Source organism: Tupaia chinensis, unplaced genomic scaffold (genome assembly GCF_000334495.1).
Source record: "Tupaia chinensis unplaced genomic scaffold, TupChi_1.0 Scaffold000052_1, whole genome shotgun sequence".
Classification (NCBI taxonomy): domain Eukaryota; kingdom Metazoa; phylum Chordata; class Mammalia; order Scandentia; family Tupaiidae; genus Tupaia; species Tupaia belangeri.
The window spans coordinates 381,059-401,907 of NW_006159510.1; positions in this window are offsets into that span (position 1 = coordinate 381,059).

Genomic DNA, 20,849 nt, shown 5'->3' on the forward strand with positions numbered 1-20,849 from the left:
ACCCACATTAGGGACTGCAATCTTCTTTACAGAGTCCACTAATTCAAATGTTAATTTCATTCAGAAACACCCCTGCAAACACACAGAAATAACATTTAACCACCTCTGTCACCTAGCCAAGCTGACACACAAAATTAACCATAACAACTTTTCAGAAAGTCTTTGCTTAAGCAGACAAGTGTAGCTATTGTTGTAACACTATTAGGATAATTCATTTCTCCAACATTGGCTTACTGTAGAGGAATAATTTGTTTTTTAGTGTACATGTCCTATGAAAACAAAAATGTCTTCAAAAGTGAACATTATTAAAGAAACATCTCTAGTCTCATAGCAATCAAGACTACATTAAGTATACAAACATTTGGGTTTTTATGATCAACAAAGTATATTTCTAACAAGCTCCAATCAAAATACAACACCAATAAAATGTCTTTTATCCTATATTTTCTACAATAATTACAAATATAATTTCTCCTGTTTCTTAGGGTAAAGTTTCATCGATATTAAGATAGGTAAGAAAAATTAAAATCATCTTTAAATAACAATCTTGCCTGATGGAAATATCAATGGTACTACATTTGAGTAATTAAATATTAGCATTTGATGAGATAGTGTTGGAATGTATATGTGTATATATGACTCAGGATAGAGTAATGCTAGATGTTTCTGATCTGGTGAAACTGAAAAATCTAGATATAAATTAATCACCTTTTAATGTTAAATAATACAAATTTTTCATTCATCTTCTTTCAAAATTGTCTTTGTATATTTTTCTCAAGGAAGATAAATTTAATTCATCCTATGCTGCCCTTTACGAATGCCCATGCATTTCTACTTTCCCACCAGAATATTTCTTTTTTCATTAATTTATTTATTTTTACATTTTTCCCACAAACATTTACTTTACATAGCAAAAAATTTAGCTCATACTCCATAGTTCTTGACAGTTAATAAACAGCTTCCAAAATTTCAAAATACTGAATTTTAAAGATAATGTTCAAAATATTTCTTATAATTTTGTATAATTTTGTTTGTGACTCTTTAATAACATAGTATGGTTTTAAATATTTTGAGAAAATATTTACATGTCAGCTTCTCAAATTGTTGAAAAGCAAATGCCCAGCACAGTAGTCACACATAAACCTTCTCAATTCAGCCCTGCCTACCAAGTATTCTATGATATACCATCTGCTAACAAAAATCAGTCTCTCTTTCTTCCTTCAACATCTTTCTCAAGATAATCCTCTGGTGCAGTTGCTCTTTTGCAATCTCAACTGATTACAATTCTGGGCTGGAAAAGTCCAGGTTATTTTATATTATAAACTCTTTCATATAATCTTCTCTAATCCACTCTGCCAGGCAGAACTATTTATGGTGCCAGGCCATCTTTCTAAGAGCTTCTGTTGGTTTAATTGAGATCCACCTTAGTTCCATAGTTTTCTGATTAATTTTCAGATATGACATTCCAGTCAAAGCCCTGTCCAATAATGAGTATTTTCAATTTCTGATTCAATGCAACAAGCATTATTGAACTTACTGCCACAAAATAAGAATACTCGCAAATATTTTCCAATTCCAGAAGGGTCAGGAAGGAAGAAAAGTTTATGTATCCATTTAAAGAAAAAAGCAAGACAAATATTTTAACAAATTGCTGAACCTATCAACAACTCAAAAGAAAGTAAAATGCTTAAATTGGGGAAACAAAGCATAGTAAAAAAATCAGTAATGTTTCACTCAAAAAGTCATAAAATTCTATTTCGCCAGTTCAGTCTTATGTTCAAACTCTCTTCTGTTCAATATGCAGAGTTACTGTGGTGCACTCTTTTCATTTTAATCCTGGAAATTATCATTCACCATTATTATTGATATTTCTTGTCCCTAGCATTAAATTGGTTATTTTCTTGGTTTCCTTTTGTTCTCTTATTTCTGTATGTATTTTTAGTTTTCCTGGTGGAGCACTCCTTTCAGAACTTCTTCAAGAGTGAGTCTGCTGGGACCAGCAGTTAGCGTAATGGCTATGTCGCTGGACTCCCACGTAATGGACCACGGTTCGAGTCCAGGACCCGGTGGCTTAAACTCACGCCGGGTGTGTGTGTGTGCGTGCTCAAGATCCCAAGAGGAGAATGGAGGAGAAGGGATTGCGGCGTGGCCATCCCCCCTGGGGGGTGATTTCTCGATTTCTGTCTCCCTGTCTCTCTCTGTCTTTCTGGCGAGCGCATGCGCCCTATAGCAAAAACCTCTCCAAAAAAAACAAACAAAAAAAAACAAGAGTGAGTCTGCTATTGGCAAATTCTTTCAGGTCTTGTTTAATCTGAGAATGTTTTTATTTTTCCATATGAAAGATAACCTTGCTGGGTATAGCATTCTTGGTTGAATAACCTTTATAAGAAACCTGACATTTCTCTCTCGCCAATTATGGTATTTTGTTTTTGTCTGCAGATTTGGCCAGTCTGGCTATGATGTGCCCTGGAGAAGATCTTCTTGGGTTGATTCTATTAGGTGTCCTTTGCATTTCTTGAGTCTTGATATTTGAATGACTCTCTAGATTTGGGAAGTTTTATTCCAAGATTTCATGGAATAGAGTATCAATGCCTTTCTTAGTTTTCTCACTTTCTGGTATACCGATTATACAGATATTTGGGCACGTAATGCTGTCTATTATTTCTCATATAATATTTTCATTTTTGGGAGTTATTTTCTAAGTTTTTTTGGTTGTTTTTTCTAGATCAGAGGTTTTGCCTTCAACATCTGAGATTCAATGATCTGCATGGACTAATCTGCTTTTAACACTTTTGAGGGAGGTTTTGATTTCCTGAATGGCAGCCTTCATCTCTAATAGCTCCATTTGATTATTTTTTTATGGTGCATATTTCCTCTTTCAGGTCTTGGAAGAACTTCAACACCTCTTAGAATTCATTGTCTCTTTTCTCCTGCATCTTCTGGAGTTCATTATCTCTCAGCTCTTGCATCTCGTTTAGTTTTGTCACCATGAATATTCTGAATTCTCTATCAGATATTCCCATGAGTTTCACTATACTGTCTGTGGATGATGAGGGATTGTTTTTTTCCCTTAGGGGAGAGATATTTTCTTCATTTCTCATGTTTCTTGTGCCTCTGCGATGGTTTCTGGTCATTCTGTGACAAAAATGTCTCTTCCACTGTGCTTCACAATGTGCTATCACTAATTCAGATTTATAGAAAGAAATTTCTTCCTTAAAGCAGGAAATTCAATAAGCACTGAGGATTTCAATGACTCTAAAAGTATTAATATGCTTGGCTACTGTGTACAAAGACCTATCTAGACATTCAGTGCGTGGAAAGTGAAACTTAGTGTGGGAAAGTAAGGTTAAAAAAATAAAAGAAAAAAGAAAAAAAACTAGAAAAATACTACCAAGAGAGGAAAACAAATTGTTTACATGTAAAAACTGAAAACCATGTGCCACAGTAGCACACCACAGGAACAGGTTAGGACACATTTCAGCTTTAAAATGGCTTCTGAAATTAGCAAGGGAAAAGAAAAGGCCCAAGATGAGGAGAAGTGGTTGAAAAATTAAAAAAAAAATTAAAGAGAGAGAGAAAGAGCATGAGACAGAGAGACAGATGGCTAGAGACAGTGAAAGGACAGCCACCCTATCTTGTCTGAATATTTCAGGAGTCTAGAAGATGGAGTTTAGAGCATAGGTTCCCTCTATCAGAATATTTCTTAATAGAGATCTCACATTTTATAAGGAAATAAACCCACATGTCACCTGTGGGATGAAATAAGTCCATTGTAGCTAGTGCTATTTCATTTATAATTTTGGATAAATGTATTTATGCAGTACATAAGAAAATAATACAAGGTCTTTTTCTGAATCACACCCATAGTTGTTTTTGTTTTTGTTTTTGTTTTTTAGTTTGAAATATATAAAAGTGAAGAATTCTACATACAAAACAAAGGGAATTGTTGTAATCCAATGGTCTGTTCCTATTTGCTAGGTTAATATACACAAACACACACACTTATATATGTATTTTTAAAAAAGAAAAAAATCTGTAAAAAAAATTGCAAGAAAATAGAACATACCAATAATCCACACAAGGTCAAATCTGTATATTAAAGGTATAAAATTTAAGTAATTGAGGGAGATACTGTTAATGCTAAGATACATCAGTCAAAAGCCACATAAAACACAGGATAATTTAAAGGGGTCATTACTGAGGACATGAAATGTCCAAGGTTTGTCTGCCGAGACTCAAGAAAGTCAGGACAGATGGAAGGTGGTACTGCTTTGTATCTTGGTTACTGCCTATTAAAAACCCTGATGGGTGAGAACACTGTCTCAGGAAGGCTCATTCTCTGCTCATGACACTAAACCGGTACAGTCCCTCAGAGAGCAATTTGGCAACATCCAATAAAATTGAAGACAGACATAGTTTTACTGAGTAATCAGATTTTTAGATATCTAACAAAAGTCTCAAACTTACTTCAAAAAGAAAATGAATAGACAAACTCTAAAAAAGAGAAACATTAGAAAATGGAAACTTAAATGGAAGAAATCCTATTCAAAAGAACCTATAATGCCCATAAATATGAAAAAATGTTGCCTTCTTGAAATAAGGACAGAATTCAGGATCAAAAGATCAATCAGATACAAAAAAAAAAAAAAGAGCACTCTGATGTGAAATATGAGAGCAGAATTATTTTTAAGCATTGAAGGGTTAGAAAATGACTAACAGGAAATAACCATGACCCAAAAAAGTAAACAAAGAAATGGGGGGTTTAACCAAGGAAGGAAAGGATTGGATTTCTGGAAATAGGTAACCAAAATATAGAAAACAGGAGTTATGAGTAAGATGATCATGAAGAGAAGTCCACGGAACAGCAGTATTTCTGAATTGGAGTTGCAGGATAGAAGAAGCAGTGGGGTCCCAGCCTGGTGTCACTCTGGTCGCTACCGTGTTATAGAGGTCTTTTTATTTCCTTTTGGGAGCATTTATTTCTTCCTTAAATCCTAACTGAACCCATTAAAATATCATCAGCTCATCTAACACATTGACTTCATTTTAAATCTTAATGGAGCATAAACCTCGTTGCTTCCTGGAAAAACGATACACATTTTGGGAGCTTACATGTATATAACTATAGACTATCTCCTCGCTTTGGAAGAGTTTCATTGAAAACTGCTGCAATAAATAACCACACCATCTCAGTGGTTCGCAGCCCATTTGTGTTTGCTTCTGTTGTGTGAGGTGTGCTGGTGGTTGCCTCTCTGCTACTTCTCCTGTCTTCTTCTGGAATCAAAGCTGGAAGAGCACCACGCTTGGAGCCATGGCCTCTCTTAGAGGACGACAGCTCAGTATCTGCTTTGTAACTTGGGAGAGTGACTGCGTACACATCAGCCAATCTTATTCATATGCCTTCCAAAAAGTCAGGCACACACAAAAAAACCTCTTTACTATTGGTTTGTTGAAAAAGCCATGATGCATTTTCATAGAAAAAAAAATACAAACACAGTCATTAGAACTGTTCTAAATGAGCCTAACAGAAGAGCAGAAATAAAATTGTGGGATAGTCGTACCACATGATAGCATTTGACAGTCAAAAAGTTTGCCATTGGAACAGAATAAATTCTCCTGAACGATGAAAAAAGTATTTAGGGATGGAATGTACAGTGTGATAAATTTAAATTTTAAAATATACTCAATGACAAATTTATGAATATGCATATATAAAGGCCGCATAAAATATGAATGAGTGACAGAGAACAAATTCAGGCTGCTGGTTATCTCTAAAGGAGAGGAAAAAGGTATTTCAGGGCTTGACAAGGAGCTTCGAATTAATTTTAATTTCCTAAAAATAATTACATGTGTATGTCACAATGTGAAGATTTGAGAAGGCTGGCAGTTCATTATATCCCTTCTCCTACTTTCTTATTCTTCATAAAAAATACTGAAAATTCCAACCATAGGTAAAATGTAAAGGAACTCCATTATTGTTACTATTGGTACAATTCATGCATTCCTTAGCAGGTATTTTCTGAGTGCCTTGAGATAAAGTGAATAACCTCCTTCATCTATTGGCATAAAGCGTATTTGATAAACATTTTATTATTTTTTAAGGGAGATTTTTGCTATATGGCACATGCACTTGCCAGAGACAGAGAGTGAAAAATCACTTCCTAGGGGGAATGGTCATGCTGCAATCCCTTCTCAACAATTTTCCTCCTGGGATTTTGAGCACACATGCACATTTGCCCACCGTGAGTTTCAAGACTCTGGGTCTGGGACTTGAATCCCTGTCAGCCATGTGAGGATCTAGCACCCTAACCACCATGCCACCTGCTTCCCCTGATGAACAGTTTTTTTAATTGAATGGAAATCCTGACATCAGCAAAACCAGAAGCCAAAATTAATATCCTTTCTTAAAACTCCCCATTCTACTTAGCACCAAATTGACCAGTCATTGCTTCCAGATATTTTTATGAGCTCTTGGTGACATCCCCTTCTAAAATGTTTTGCCCATTGCATATCCTCTGCCTTTCTCAATCCTGTCCTTTGCCAAATATTCTTAAGGCTCAGGAAGAATGCACAGACACACAGAGTAGCCTATTTTACATCCTAGCTCCAAGATTCATTACCTGTGAATGTATTTTCTTAATATGACAGACAGAAGGGTATGATAAGGTCCAAAACTATAGTCTTGGGCTCCAAATTAATAGAATTAAACTCACATGAATTTAGCAAGTGTACAATCAAAAGGACATAAAAGAAATAACACTATGTAGTCCCTATTCTCTTTCTGCCCTTTTCTCTCTTAAACATTTATTTTAAGTTTGCTTATTTCTTCTACAAAGGAGAAAAAGAAAGAGAGAGAGAGAAAAACAAAAAAAAACAAAAAAAAAACCTCAACAGTCTTCACATCAGCACCCAACCCTAGCCGCAGCCAGCCAGGATCATGGGTAGGCACTCAAGCCTCGCCTATACAGGGAGCCCCTGGGATTCAAGCAGAGGTCCTTCCAGTGTGGCTTCCACATCCCACAGCACTATAGTATGCTGAGCTGCTATAGCTGGTCTCTCTTAGACATCACCAGTGCTTTTACAAAATGTAATTAAAACAAGAAAAGTCTAAGTATGTTTTCTAAAACTCAGGTAGCTCGCCATATGACTCTCCTACGTTTAATGGAAGAGAAATATATCATCTCTATTGGTCTGGATTTATCTCAGAATAACCACAAATTGATTTGCTTCAAAAAAGAAAAAGCAATAGATCATTTTATTCCAAACAAAATCCTATACTCATGCTAACCAGGGATCATAAGTAATAGGGTTACAGAGCCAAATCTGCATTTGTGATTTCTAGATATTTTATCCTGAAATGGGTTGGTTTTTAAACATTTCTAAATGTCATGTTTCAAACATCAACATCACAGTAATAGTGGCTTGCTGTGATTGGCATTCTCAGAGGAAGATAAGTGGCCCAGGCTCATACAGGGAAGACCCTGATGTTTTTGAGGTAGTTACCCGTGGAACCTGATAGCTGAGGATCTCAGGGCTGGATCTTGGGCCATCCTTAGCCTGACCTTTGATTGAAGTTTTTCATTATTTATTTTCATCACTGGGAGAAAGCTTAGTGATACAGACTAATGATCATTGAACATTTGTATGTGGGGTTTTCACTCTAAAAAATGATACGGGTTATTTTAAAACAAAAAGTATAAAACGATTTATCATTCATAACATGTTCTATATCCATTTGTTCTAGCATTAATTAGAATCTTATTCGACTAAGGAAATGGAATTTCTTACACTGTCTCATGCCATTAAAAAAAATTCATTATACATTTCCTAAATTTCCTCTTTTAAACCACCTCCTCACAATAACAAGTGAGAATGATCACAAATTCTCCCCATCACCTCACTGTTCCCTTTTCCAAATAAGGGGCTAGTCCCAAACTACTGTTTTTCCTATCTCCATCCTTGTTTTAGTTCTTTTTCTGTGTCCTTCTTCTCCTTAGTAAGGCTTGTAGAAAATACAGGTAGATAGAAATAATGTCAAGACACTTGGCGGGGTGAGGATGAAGTGGCAGCTTCCACCCAGTTAAGCTGCCAGGTGCTAGTGATGGATGTTGTTATACTCAGTTTAAAAAACCTGTTTACCAATCTTAAACTGAGCCTGGAGCAGAGGCACCTGTTACATTTTCTCCATCTCCTCCATTCTCCTCTCGGGATCTTGGACACGCACAGACATGCACCTGGTGTGAGTTTAAGCCACCGGGTCTGAGACTCGAACAGCGGTCGATTACATGGGAGTTCAGTGATATAGCCATTACGCTAACTGCTGGTCCCACATTTTCTCCATCTTTAGTCTCTACACCATAAATTCTGGCAACAATCTGCCTGGCTTAAGCTGGACTTTCTGCCTTTGAAATTGCTCTGAAGTCCCAAATAAAATCAGTAGTTTTAGATCCTTCCATAGTTAAACAAAACTAGAGCCTTAATCTTTAAATTCCAGTTACAATTCTTTGGGTCTTACACATGCAGTTTAAACATTTCAATAAAATGGAATCAGATTTCTCTGTCTCTTCTAATAAAGGTTTTTTTCATAGAGAGCTCTAGTAAAACAATGGATCTTTTGATCCGGGATACTGGGCCCCTGTTGTACTTTCTGAGTAACCTCACTTTGTCATTTTATTTTGTTTTAGTTAGCTCTTTTTCCTTTCCTTCCTTTCTTTCTTCTTTCCTTCCTTCTGTCCTCCCTTCCTCCTTCCCTTTTCTTCTCTTCCCTTCCCTTCTCTTTCTTTTTCTTTCTTTCTCCCTCTCCTTCTCTTTTTCTTTCATTTTCCAGTCAGACACTTAGTTATCTGAGCTCTAGTTGGCTGATATGACAATCCCCACCAAAGGTGAGATTTCACTGGCACGCGCAAGTTTGTCTCGCTGCTAGGTATTGTCACTTTTTAACCAAGATCTATAATCCATTTTCATGATACAGAAAACTTTCTTTTCGTTTGCATCCTTACTCTTTAAAGATCTTCCTGCCCCCTATTTTTCTTTCTTAAATTCCCTGAAACAGCTAAACGGAACAGCTACCGCTTTTTATTGGAGTAGGACAGAGAGCAGAGTATATCTCATCATCACAGGAGCTGCCATCATAAACAAAGTTTGTAAGAAGGAGACAGAATCCTTGGGAAGGCTGCCAGCCCTCCAAGCACATAATGGAGACCTGGAAGCAAAGTGGCAAAGCACATTCTGATTCATACCCAGCTCTCTGAACTTGCTTACAAAGGCTTTCTCCATTTCCTTTTTTCTTTTTCTTTTTCTTTTTTTTTTTAAATCTCATACATTACAGAAAGACTTAATGAGAGAGAGTCAAATCTCAGGAGCCATGCCAAGTGCAAACCTGGGTATATTTCCAAGACATAGGACTAAAACATTTCTGAAAACTTTTGTAAAACATGCATGAAAACCCCACAAGTAAGAGCCCTGCTCTGTGGAGACCAACTGGAAGCGTCTACGGCAGGGCTCTTCACCTGGTCACACCCAGGACACAAGAGAAGGTGTGGCAAGAGCGTGGGGACTCAGAGTCCAGTAGGAATCCCCCTAAGACATACATACATATTCCAGAAAACAAGGTGTTCATTTTATTTCAGCTTCCACACTTTAAGAAAACAGAATCTAGTAATGAAAAGAAAAGACAAGGAAAAGGAAAGAAAAGAAAAAAAAAAAAAAGGAGAGAAAAGAGCAAAGCCTCATTTTTTTAAAACTGGGCAACAATTCCAGAAACTAATCAGTAAGCTCTTTCTACTCCACACACAAATTTGTCATCAACCTAATCGTCGTCCTCAGCACACAATTACTAAGTGCCCACATCTGCAGGATGCCGTGCCAAACACTCTTGAAAGCAAGTTGCTCTGTCCCCACAGGACTTTGGCTTTGAATACAGATGCACAAAGCAGAGCATTTGAATTGCACAATAGGAGCATACACACAGCCAGTCAGAAAGCATAAGCAGATAGACATTTTCATTCTATTGGGTGCTATGGGAAAGTACCTGGGGTATACATACATGTTATATATACATGTACTCATGAATGTGCACTCACACAGTCATATGCATACCTGCTTACATGCACACTCACATGAATACATACTTATATTCTCACTCACACATACATACACATCTATACATTTTAGGAGAGAAAAGAGCAAAGCCTCATTTTTTTAAAACTGGGCAACAATTCCAGAAACTAATCAGTAAGCTCTTTCTACTCCACACACAAATTTGTCATCAACCTAATCGTCGTCCTCAGCACACAATTACTAAGTGCCCACATCTGCAGGATGCCGTGCCAAACACTCTTGAAAGCAAGTTGCTCTGTCCCCACAGGACTTTGGCTTTGAATACAGATGCACAAAGCAGAGCATTTGAATTGCACAATAGGAGCATACACACAGCCAGTCAGAAAGCATAAGCAGATAGACATTTTCATTCTATTGGGTGCTATGGGAAAGTACCTGGGGTATACATACATGTTATATATACATGTACTCATGAATGTGCACTCACACAGTCATATGCATACCTGCTTACATGCACACTCACATGAATACATACTTATATTCTCACTCACACATACATACACATCTATACATTTTCACACACACACACACACTCATGCACACCCACAAAATTGAATCATTTACTATGTATTTTGCAATTGACTAGAGTACCCTCAGTACGCCGTCATACTGCATAATGTTTACAAACTAAACCCCAGATTTTCAGTACGGATGGCAGAGCATGTACACGTATACATCCTGGTTTCCCTCATAGAAGAACAAATTGTACTTTATTGCTCCAGGAAAAGTCGTCATGGGTAATACTCTCACACAGAATTTTTTTAGTTATGCAGTGAATGCTCATTGACTATAAATGATTACTTTCTTTTCTATCTGTAAGGTCAGAATAAATGTTCCTCTATTTTTACATTAGCTTTATCAAGAAAGCTCATGCCTAAATTTTACCTTTCTGTCCATCTCTAGAGCTCAACATTCTAGTATGTGTCCAAGTGAATCTGTAACTTACTAAAAAGTTCCTTTAAGCATAACACAAATTATATTACTTAATTGTGATGGACTATTCTTTTTTTCTTTTTTTTTAAAATTTATTCATTCTCTACATTAATTCACTATACACCATCACAACACACAAATGAATTTTCCATCCCAAATACACTGCATTGGCTCAATCAAGCACATTAACATACATGTTCTCAGCAAATAATTTTCCAGTTCTTATGTCCTGCATACCTTGCCTTTTGTTTTGCCATCCTTGATTCCCCATCCCCCACCCTCTGCCATGTCCCATCCTCCTCCCACATTGTCGCTGGCATCCACGGTTGCCCTCCATGCCTTGTAATGTTGCTCTTGACGAATAATAACATCTTGTGAGGATTACTGATAGAGTTATGTAAACAAAAAAAAAGTGTGTTTTTATTCTGGCATGCTCCAAGGTAAAAGTGTAGTTTTATTTTACTTTTAAAATTATTTTCTTGGGGCCAGCAGGTGATGTGGTTGGGGGTGCTTGACTCCCACATGACTGTCCATGGTTCAAGTCCCGGACCTAGTGGCTTACTTTCTCACTTGCTCTCTGGTCAATTTTTTTTTTTAAATAAAGAATTATCTTATTTAACTTTATTTATTTACTTATTTTATTTTCATTTGGCCAGAGAGGTACAGAGTGAGAGAGGACAAGTGAGAAAGTAAGCTGCCAGGTCTGGGACTCAAACCACAGTCAGCCATGTGGGGTCCAGTGCTCTTAATCACATGCCACCTTCTGGCCCCCTCTGGTCAAATTTTTAAAAGATAGTTATAATAAATAAAAATGAAGTAAATGATTCTTTTTAAAAATTATTTTTTTTACTCATAACAGAGCATGTGTGTGTGCACAAGGGAGTGAAAGAGTAAAATGAGCAGTCCCCACAGGGTCTGTCCATGCTGCAGCCCCCTCCCTCTAGTTTTCCAGGTCTCTGGATCCTGGGCACTTGTGCATGTGTACCCAATGTGTTGCAGGCTGACCAGGCTGGGGGCTTAACTGCAGCCGGCATGTTGGATGGGTTTCTGAGCAGAGCTTTACCGCTGTGCCACTCAGCCAGCCCTTCTTGTAAAAAGGAGAAAGCGTTTATAGTGCATCACACTTGGATCTTGCAGCAGTTAGACTTCAGACTGCGATTACTAACTCTTGTTTAGGCCCACAGTTTAAACGCTGTCCTCTCCTCCTGAATTATCACTTACCTCAGGAATGTTAGTAGCAATTTCAAGTTGAGCCCTGTTATAAGCCCAGGAAGCTCTGGCTGATCTAACCACATTTCGGCTCTGAGCCATCAGCTTGCTAGCTCGAGCTGTCCCTTGGGGACTTGCATCTTTGTGTCTTGTTTGTTTGAATAGTATTATGAAATAGAAAGCAGTAAATAGTATCCTGACCTCCATGACGCAGGTGGTAGTGTACGGAGCTGCAGTTCTGGAAGCCACGTGTCTGACTGTAGGTTTGAATTCCCAGTTGTCCTGAAAACACACCGGGTGCACAGGAATCTTGTCGCACTGGAGGGTTGGTAAAGGGAATTATAATGTGACAAGACCCTAGAAAGGGTTCCCTCTATTTCTCGTCTCGTGAATAAAATAATCTTAAGGGCCACGGAACGTGGAGCAGAGCCCTGGCCGCCGTGATGGACTGTTCTGACACTAGGATGTGACAGAACTGCTGATCTTACAGTTTAGTCTTAAGAGTAATCATCTATGTATGTAGATTGCTAAATTCTTACTCTGTTTGGAGCCAAGGAAAAGTAGCCAGGGTGCCTTATGTAACTCTTGGCTACTGCCACTTGTTTTCAACTTTTCATGTCCTTTTTTTCCCTCAAGCTCACTGCAGCCACAGGGCCTTTGCACTTACTGTTGTCTCTGCCTGAAATATGATTCCTGAAGGTATTTGCAGGGATTATTTCCTGACTTCACTTAAATGTCTGCTCAAATGTCTATTTACAACCACCAAGCCTTCTATGAACAGCCCTGTCACTCTATCATTGTTCTCAACTCACTACCATTTGGGCATCTGTTGTTTTCCTCACCCAACTACAATATGTAGTAAATGAAAGTAAAAAATATACCTCCTTTGGCTACTTCTATATTTTCACTTTCTAGACCAAAATCTAGTACACAGCAAATGCTCAGTAATAAGTAATCAAGTTTAATATGTCTCCAGGCATGTGTGTGTGTGTGTGTGTGTGTGTGTGTGTATATATATAAAACCTCCATTCATCTACATATTATATGAGAAACCTTCCCAAATAGTGAAAATTTATGAGAAATTTGCTCCATTTGCTTCTGTTTTCTCTCTCCTTGACCTGCTCCCAGAGAATTTAGGAAACTGACATGTTGGTTTCTACTCACCAGGAAAAATAGCTTCCTTTTATGCCTTTCCCACTGGCAACCGTCTGAGTGCTTCAGGATCTACCTGGATAGTAAGAGGGACTATCCTTTCACCATCTGCACCTGGGAGAATCTCCTTGCACTGGAAGAATGCCACACGCTTAATAATGTATGATTCTTCCCTAATGATTAGAAGTGGAAACACTGGAAAGGCTTTCCAGCATTTCTAATGTCTGGCCGTTGGACACTATATCTCCTCACTAATTCATTCCCCATAAATATGTACAGCTGCCTGTCCTAAATTGACCCCAGGAGCCAGACAGCAATGATAGGTTGAGAAATGGAGGGTCTACTGAGACAATGATCTAGCTTGTCTAGAAGGAGATATGAGAACTCAGGTTAGAGAAGCATAAGGTTCTTAGTCTTTTAGACCATTTTTCTCAGTTCATCAGTGGTAGGGAGCTTGGTGACATCCCAGTCATCGAAGGCATGACAGAGACAGTGAAGGGGATAGATAAAGCTTCTGTCTTCATAGCCAGGACAACATAGAAAACCAATAGTTAATCAAATACATAATCTTACAAGTGGAATAAAGAAGTGCTCTAAATAAACATGTAGCCCAGATTGGAGGCAGAGCCATATTCCAAGAATGTCATCCTTGGATCCTTGGAGGTCTCTGAGCTTGTGAAACAAGTGCTAGCTCTCTAAATAGGCCATCTTTGTGGTGAGAAGGAAGGACATGTATTTGAGTTGCCATTTGCCTTACTGCAAGCTCCTGCAAGATATACTTTAAATGAAGATTCATGGTACAGATTGTTATTAAGGAATGGCTTCCAGGGAAACCAATCTGGCCTTAAGGTAATCAGGTCAGGGTAGGAGAAGACACTGTGTGAGGATAGAATTTCAGGGGTCTCACCTCACCCTGTTTTCTCAGGGTGATCTGGAGGTGATGTTACCCTGTAGTTTGTTCACAGGTACTCAGTGCTAATGAGCTCTTTCCACTTCAGCCACTTTCTGCTCTCTGAGCTTTCAGGGCATCCTTAGGGACCAAAGATAATGTCTTGAGCCAGTGCTGACCAGTGGGAGCACACCCAAAGTTGGGCAGGGGTTTACAAGGTTGTCTGGGCAGATCGATGGTGAAAGAAACTGTCTATAGAGGTCCAGAGAGAGGCCACCCCAGACAGAAGAAATAGAACGCACCCATGTCCTGAGAAGAGTGGGAAGTCTATGTGGCCTGGGATTGGAGTTTAGTGAGTGAGATGGGGAGAGTCATAGCACAAGAGTTGGAAGAGGCAATTGTGGCCACGAGTTCAGATTTGATTCTAAATGTGACGTCAGGCCTTGGAAGAACCTGAAATGTTTGTATTTTATTTTAAAATCATTTCCACTACTAAGGGAAAAGATGGTTTGCAAAAGGGCAAAGGTGAAATTGGGAAATACCACACACACACACACACACACACACACACACACACACACACACACACACACACACACACACACACACACACACACACACACACACACACACACACACACACACACACACACACACCCACACACACACAATTTAAAGTTGTTCAAACCCTTTATTTTTTTTACATGTTTCTGGATTTAATTAAGAATCAGTCTTGGGAATATATGATAATTCTGAGTATTTGAATGTCTGCCTATCTATCTAGCTGTTCTCTAGCTGCCTATCCATCCGTTTACTTATCAGTCATCTATCTACCAATTTATACAAACACTCTCATACACACTCACACACATATATTCATACTGACATTCACACAAATACACAGATTATTTTGTTCCAATCATTACTAAAGGAATCCTACCTTGTGCCAAACTAGTTACATTTCAAATTACAACAGACAAATAATTCTTTTCTCAGCTACTAAGCATTTCAGACATATTCTGTCACAGAATACATAAGTGACCTTTGATGAATATTTTGATTTAATATCTCTTGCAACACAAATGCCCAAGAGATTACATAATCAGACTCATGGCCCTCAAATGACATATTCTCGAAAAACTTTAGAAAATAGCTCACTAAATCTTTGTAAAAGATTAGGCTAAATTACATTATTAAGGCAGGCTGAATTTCATTATAGCTTAATATTTGGAAATAAAGAAATACTCGCATATAACTACACATGATCTTTGTTCTCTAAAATGGAAAAAATAATCCGTCTGTGTGTGTGTGTGCATTCTTTTTTTTTTTTTTTTTCATGGAAATGTGGATACTATTGGGTTAACTGCTGCTATTTCTTGCCTGCCACATACCAGAGCATTTTGACATGAACCTCTGTTTTTCTCTCAATCTGCTGCTACTCGTTACTTGAGAAAGGTCAGGAGCATTTCCATGACAGTTACCATATGATGGCCACCTAAGGCAGACTGGATATCATTATTGCTTTGTGACATATTTCCATTATAAACACTATATCACATCTAGCTTTCACAATTGAGGAATATTTGATTGATTTAATGAGTACCAAGTTATAGTCGCACAGCATTAAACAACAAAGAGACATTCTGAGAAATGCATTGTTAGGTGATTTTATTGTTGTGTGAACATCATAAAGGATAGACCTAGATGTTATGGCCTGTTCTATTCCAAGACTGCATAGGATAACCCCTACGCTCTTTCTTATAAGACAACTGTCATATATGTGGTACACTATCAGCTAAAATGCCACTAAACGGTGCATGATTGTACATACAGATAGCATTTTACATGCAAATGAACATAACCTTCTCCTATTACTTCCTATACTTCTAATTCTGTTTTCTTAATAAGTTTTTGTTTTACAGTTAATATTTTTTCTCCATATAAAAGATAGTAATTGATTTTAAACCCAAAGGCAATTGTAGTAGCCTTTTTCCTTAAAGATGACAGTAAGTTGATTTTCTTAAAGGACAAAAATGAAAACATATTATTTGCCCTCCCATAATTCCCAGCAGGATTGATCAAGATATTATATTTTAGCATATTTATATCTTTAACTGCAAAATAAAAATACCAAAGAGAAAACAGAAATGTGTTAAAGTCTGTCTTATAAGCAACAATACTATATCTTGTCCCTTTAAAACTGCACCTTGATGTTGTTGATTTGAGATCTTATTCTGAACTTAAACTGTGAATATTGCATAGAAAAATAGAACATACGCAAACAAACACTTAAATATCACAAAAGCACCCTTCATTACTTAAAGACTTATGCCTACTAAATTGTACTTTTTCTTTTTCTTTTTTTTTTAGTTTTGCCATAGGCTATGTGTACTTGCCAGAGAGAGATGGAGAAAGAGAGAGAGAAAAGAAAGTGAGAAATTACCCCTATGGGGAATGGCCATGCCACAGTACTTTTTCCATTCTTCTCGTGAGATTTTGGCATACACATACACATACACGCACACACACACACACACACACACACACACACACACACACACCCCTGGCATGTTTTTCAAGCTGCTGGGTCCGGAATCTAACTGCACAGCCAGCCATGTGGGATCCAGGCGCCTTAATCACCACATCACCAGCTGGCCCAATTGTATTTTCTCTATTCAGACAAAAATAGACAAAATTCCTAAGATATGAAGATCACAGCCCCAAATTGAGAATGTAGGGAAGTCAGTTATACAGTTATAGCAACCATCCCCACCTTCTTTACTCCTTATTTTTGTCAGCAAAATTTTTAAGTCTTTTTTTAAATTACAGTAGATTTACATTTGCTATTTTTATTTCCTTAATTATCTTTCTTTTATATAGTTTAAATTTTGGAAATCTCATTTTGCCAAAAAATGTTTAATTGAAACTTTTTAGAAAGCATATTTGAATTGAAACTTTTTAGAAAGCATACTTGTTACTGAAAAATTAATCAGCAAAATCAGTGAGCTAATTTTAATGATGATTACTATTTTAATGGGTGAATATTTTTAGCTCTATCTGGAATGCAAAGATGCTCTTTGACTTGGTGAGATTTAAAATGAGTACAAACTGTGATATGCCATATCTAACAAGCACAGATAGCACATTATCTTAATTCAAATTAGAAAGGTATTTATAGAGTAGACTAAGATGCTGCTGTACAGGTAATGAATAAATGATGCAAGAGAGGACCAAATTCTGATAAGTGGGAAATAAGACTGTCCCTGAAATGGCTGTAGCCTATTAACTGTCCTGCTGAGAATTGCAATGATTTTACTCTATGGCGTTTTTCTTATTTTATGAAGAAAAAAATATATCCTTCAATTTAGGTTAAAGCTATAAACTACTGTATTATACCTAGTGGGGTATGTTTATGACTCTCATTAATCAAAAATGAGTGCAGAGTGTCTACTATGGAGTCAGAGGAGAGAATGGAATTTTCCATAGAACATCATGTTATGAATGGCTATGACTCATAATATGCTCCCATAAATAAGCCCTCTATGAAAAGTGTATTGTAATAGTTACCGTGTGGAATATCTGTACCGATCGTCTTTTGACCTTAGTATTTGTTATGTGAACTACATTTTCTGTCATTTGTTTTCCCAGTTGAAACATTAGATGAAACCATAATATTTATGGCTGCACATTTGTTGGCTGTCGGTAAAATATATATTGTGAGTGGCGTCCTGCTATGATGGCAAGAGGCAGAGAGAACTCAGTAGGAAAAGTATCAAGGTTTATTCAGTGCGTCAGCTAAAAAGGCAAGCATGAAACTCACTTAGTTTTATTCCTTTTGAGTAAAATTAATTACATGGAAAAAAATTTAAATAAAGAAGCTACTACTTGAGAAACCAGCCTCATGGAATTGGAGACAATAATTAGAATAATTGCAACAATAATAAGAATAATTGCAGAGCAGCTGGAACTCCCTTCTCTGGGTGTCCACCATTGTCAAGGACAATGATCTCTGGGACAGAAGCATCCCTTTTCCTATTCTTTCTTATTCCTCACCCAGAAGCCTGTAGATAAATGACCAATTAGGGTTTTGACTTCTGTGGCAACTGGCCTGAAACTAAAAATATTTTATTGTTGGCAACTAGCATCCATCAACAGCAAGGAGACCTATCTACTATTGACCAACTTACCCTCATCCCAGAGATAGACCCTGAAATGGAACTAAAAGACGCAGCCTTCTCTCCTGCGGCAAAATGGAATGAAATTAATGGGAAGGAATGATTTTTCTTTCTCTGAGAGACATTTGTGTTAGCAGTGTCCCTTTCTGATAATATCTCTTTAACCTTTTATAGTAAGTGAAATGACCACCTTTTCAGACAAATACTTAATTCCATTTTCAGTTCCATGGTTTTATGTCTTTCAAAGCATCTCATTATTTGCAGAGCACATGGCTCTGAATGGGTTCTTCTCATATCCTTAGATGAAGCCATCATCTGCTCTGATCAATCGTATATACCACACACACAAGCACGTGGTCGAATCCACCTGCTTAGAACTTCTTCTTTCACTTGAGAGACTTACTTAAAACTTACTTCTGTACCCGTACAAGGGAGGTTTTAATCTTTCCAAACACATACCTACTGAAAATGCTTGTATTTGTATATATTGGAATGAGACCTTTGCTTGATATCAGAGTATAGATTCCAGTGCTTTTGAAAACAGAAAAAAGAATGTAACCACTTTTCTGTCCTTCTCACCTCTCTATAAAGATGTATTGTTTTTCCGATATAGCAGGAAAAAATTAATACGAGGCAAAGAGAAGTTCTGTGACCATTCTTATTGAGCTCTTGGGTATTCAACTTGCCTTGCAGAGCTCTTACATGTAAGGTATGCTGAACACAAAGGAATATAAATATTTATATAATAAAAAGATCATTTCATCTTAGTAAAGCTTGTTGTGTGAAATAAAAATAGACAACCACTCACTTCAGCCACCCTGAAACCTTTGCTAATACATAACATTTGCATCATTTGATTCTCTATAGTCTATTTTCCTGTTCTATCTTAAGATTTTTTGCATAAAGAGCTCATAATTTGCCCAAACCCACTTGTGTATTTTTTTTAAAAAGAAAGCAAACAGGAAAATGAGCAGAAAGAATAAGTCTTAGGCTTTTATGGTTGGATATTTATGATAGACTTAACTAATTTAGGAGGTACAAAAAATGAGTAAGAATTAACATTTACTGAGAATTTTCCAAGTCAGTTAATATATCTTTTTTAAAAGAATTTATCTATTTATTTATATTATTATTTTTTTTTAACATGTGTTTTGCCAGAGAAAGAGAGAGAGCTTGAAAGCAAGCCACCAGATTCAGACTCGAACCTCGATCAGCCATGTGGGAATTCCAGTGCCTCAACCACCAAGCCACCTGCTGGGCCCCAAAGTGACCACATTTCTATTTCACAGTCATCATTGTGGTTGAATTATGCTGCTTAGTTTACTGATGAATAACCTAAGGCTTAAATAAAAGCATTTGTCCAAAGTCACATAGCCTGCAAGAATAAAGCTTAGATGTTTATCTGGGCTTTCTTATTTCCAAAGTGTTGTGCTTGTTCATTTATACTATTTATAGCATAAATAACAAGCAGGGAGGAAAATAAACAATGAATGACTTAAAATATTACTGCAGAGCCAAAATTTTGAAATCTTTATTTTTACCCTTAACTTACTAAAAATTTAACCAGGAACCAAAAACTGCCAGGTATTTAAGTGTTATAAAACCATACATTTAAAATAATGTGCTTTTACTGTAAAATATAAGGAACATTAAGTCATGAGCAAAGGTTATGTTATAGTTGCGAGTTGAATACATTTTATTCACTAATTTATATATTCATTTGGCAAAGAATTATAATGCATTTACTATGTTTTCTGGAGACCAAGGATAAAAAACAATTGTTAAGCATAATTTCTATCCTCTAAAGAGCTTCTTATCTAGTAACTGGAGTCAAAGGAGTCAAAGTTGTTTGCTAAAAATGCTATAAAATTACACAGAAGATAAGTTTTTATCATAGGAAAATAAAAGAATGATAAATTCTTTTTAAAAATTTTATTTCAAGTTATTTTATACATTAAATGACATTATTTAGCTTGCAAAGTGAATATTTCAACATGTACACATTTCTCTCCAGTTTAGTTAATACTGTAAAGTTATCTTCAACAGATAATACCCCTTTTCTTTGTCCCATTAATGCAAAGCCTCTCTATTTTTCTCCTTAATGTTCTTCCTCAGACTCTATTCCTTCACCCATCCTCTTCCCACACTGTATCTGGTATTCACGACCATTTCTATATCCTTTAGTTAATCAGTTTCAGTCATGAAGTGTGGACACTCAGTATATATTAAGTGGAGACATACAATGTCTCTCCTTCATAGCCTGGCTTGCTTCACTCTGCAGTTAATCTTCCATATTCATCCACTTTCTGTCAAAAGCCAAGGACTTGTTTTTTTATGGCTGAATAGTATTCCATAGAATATATGTTTCACAG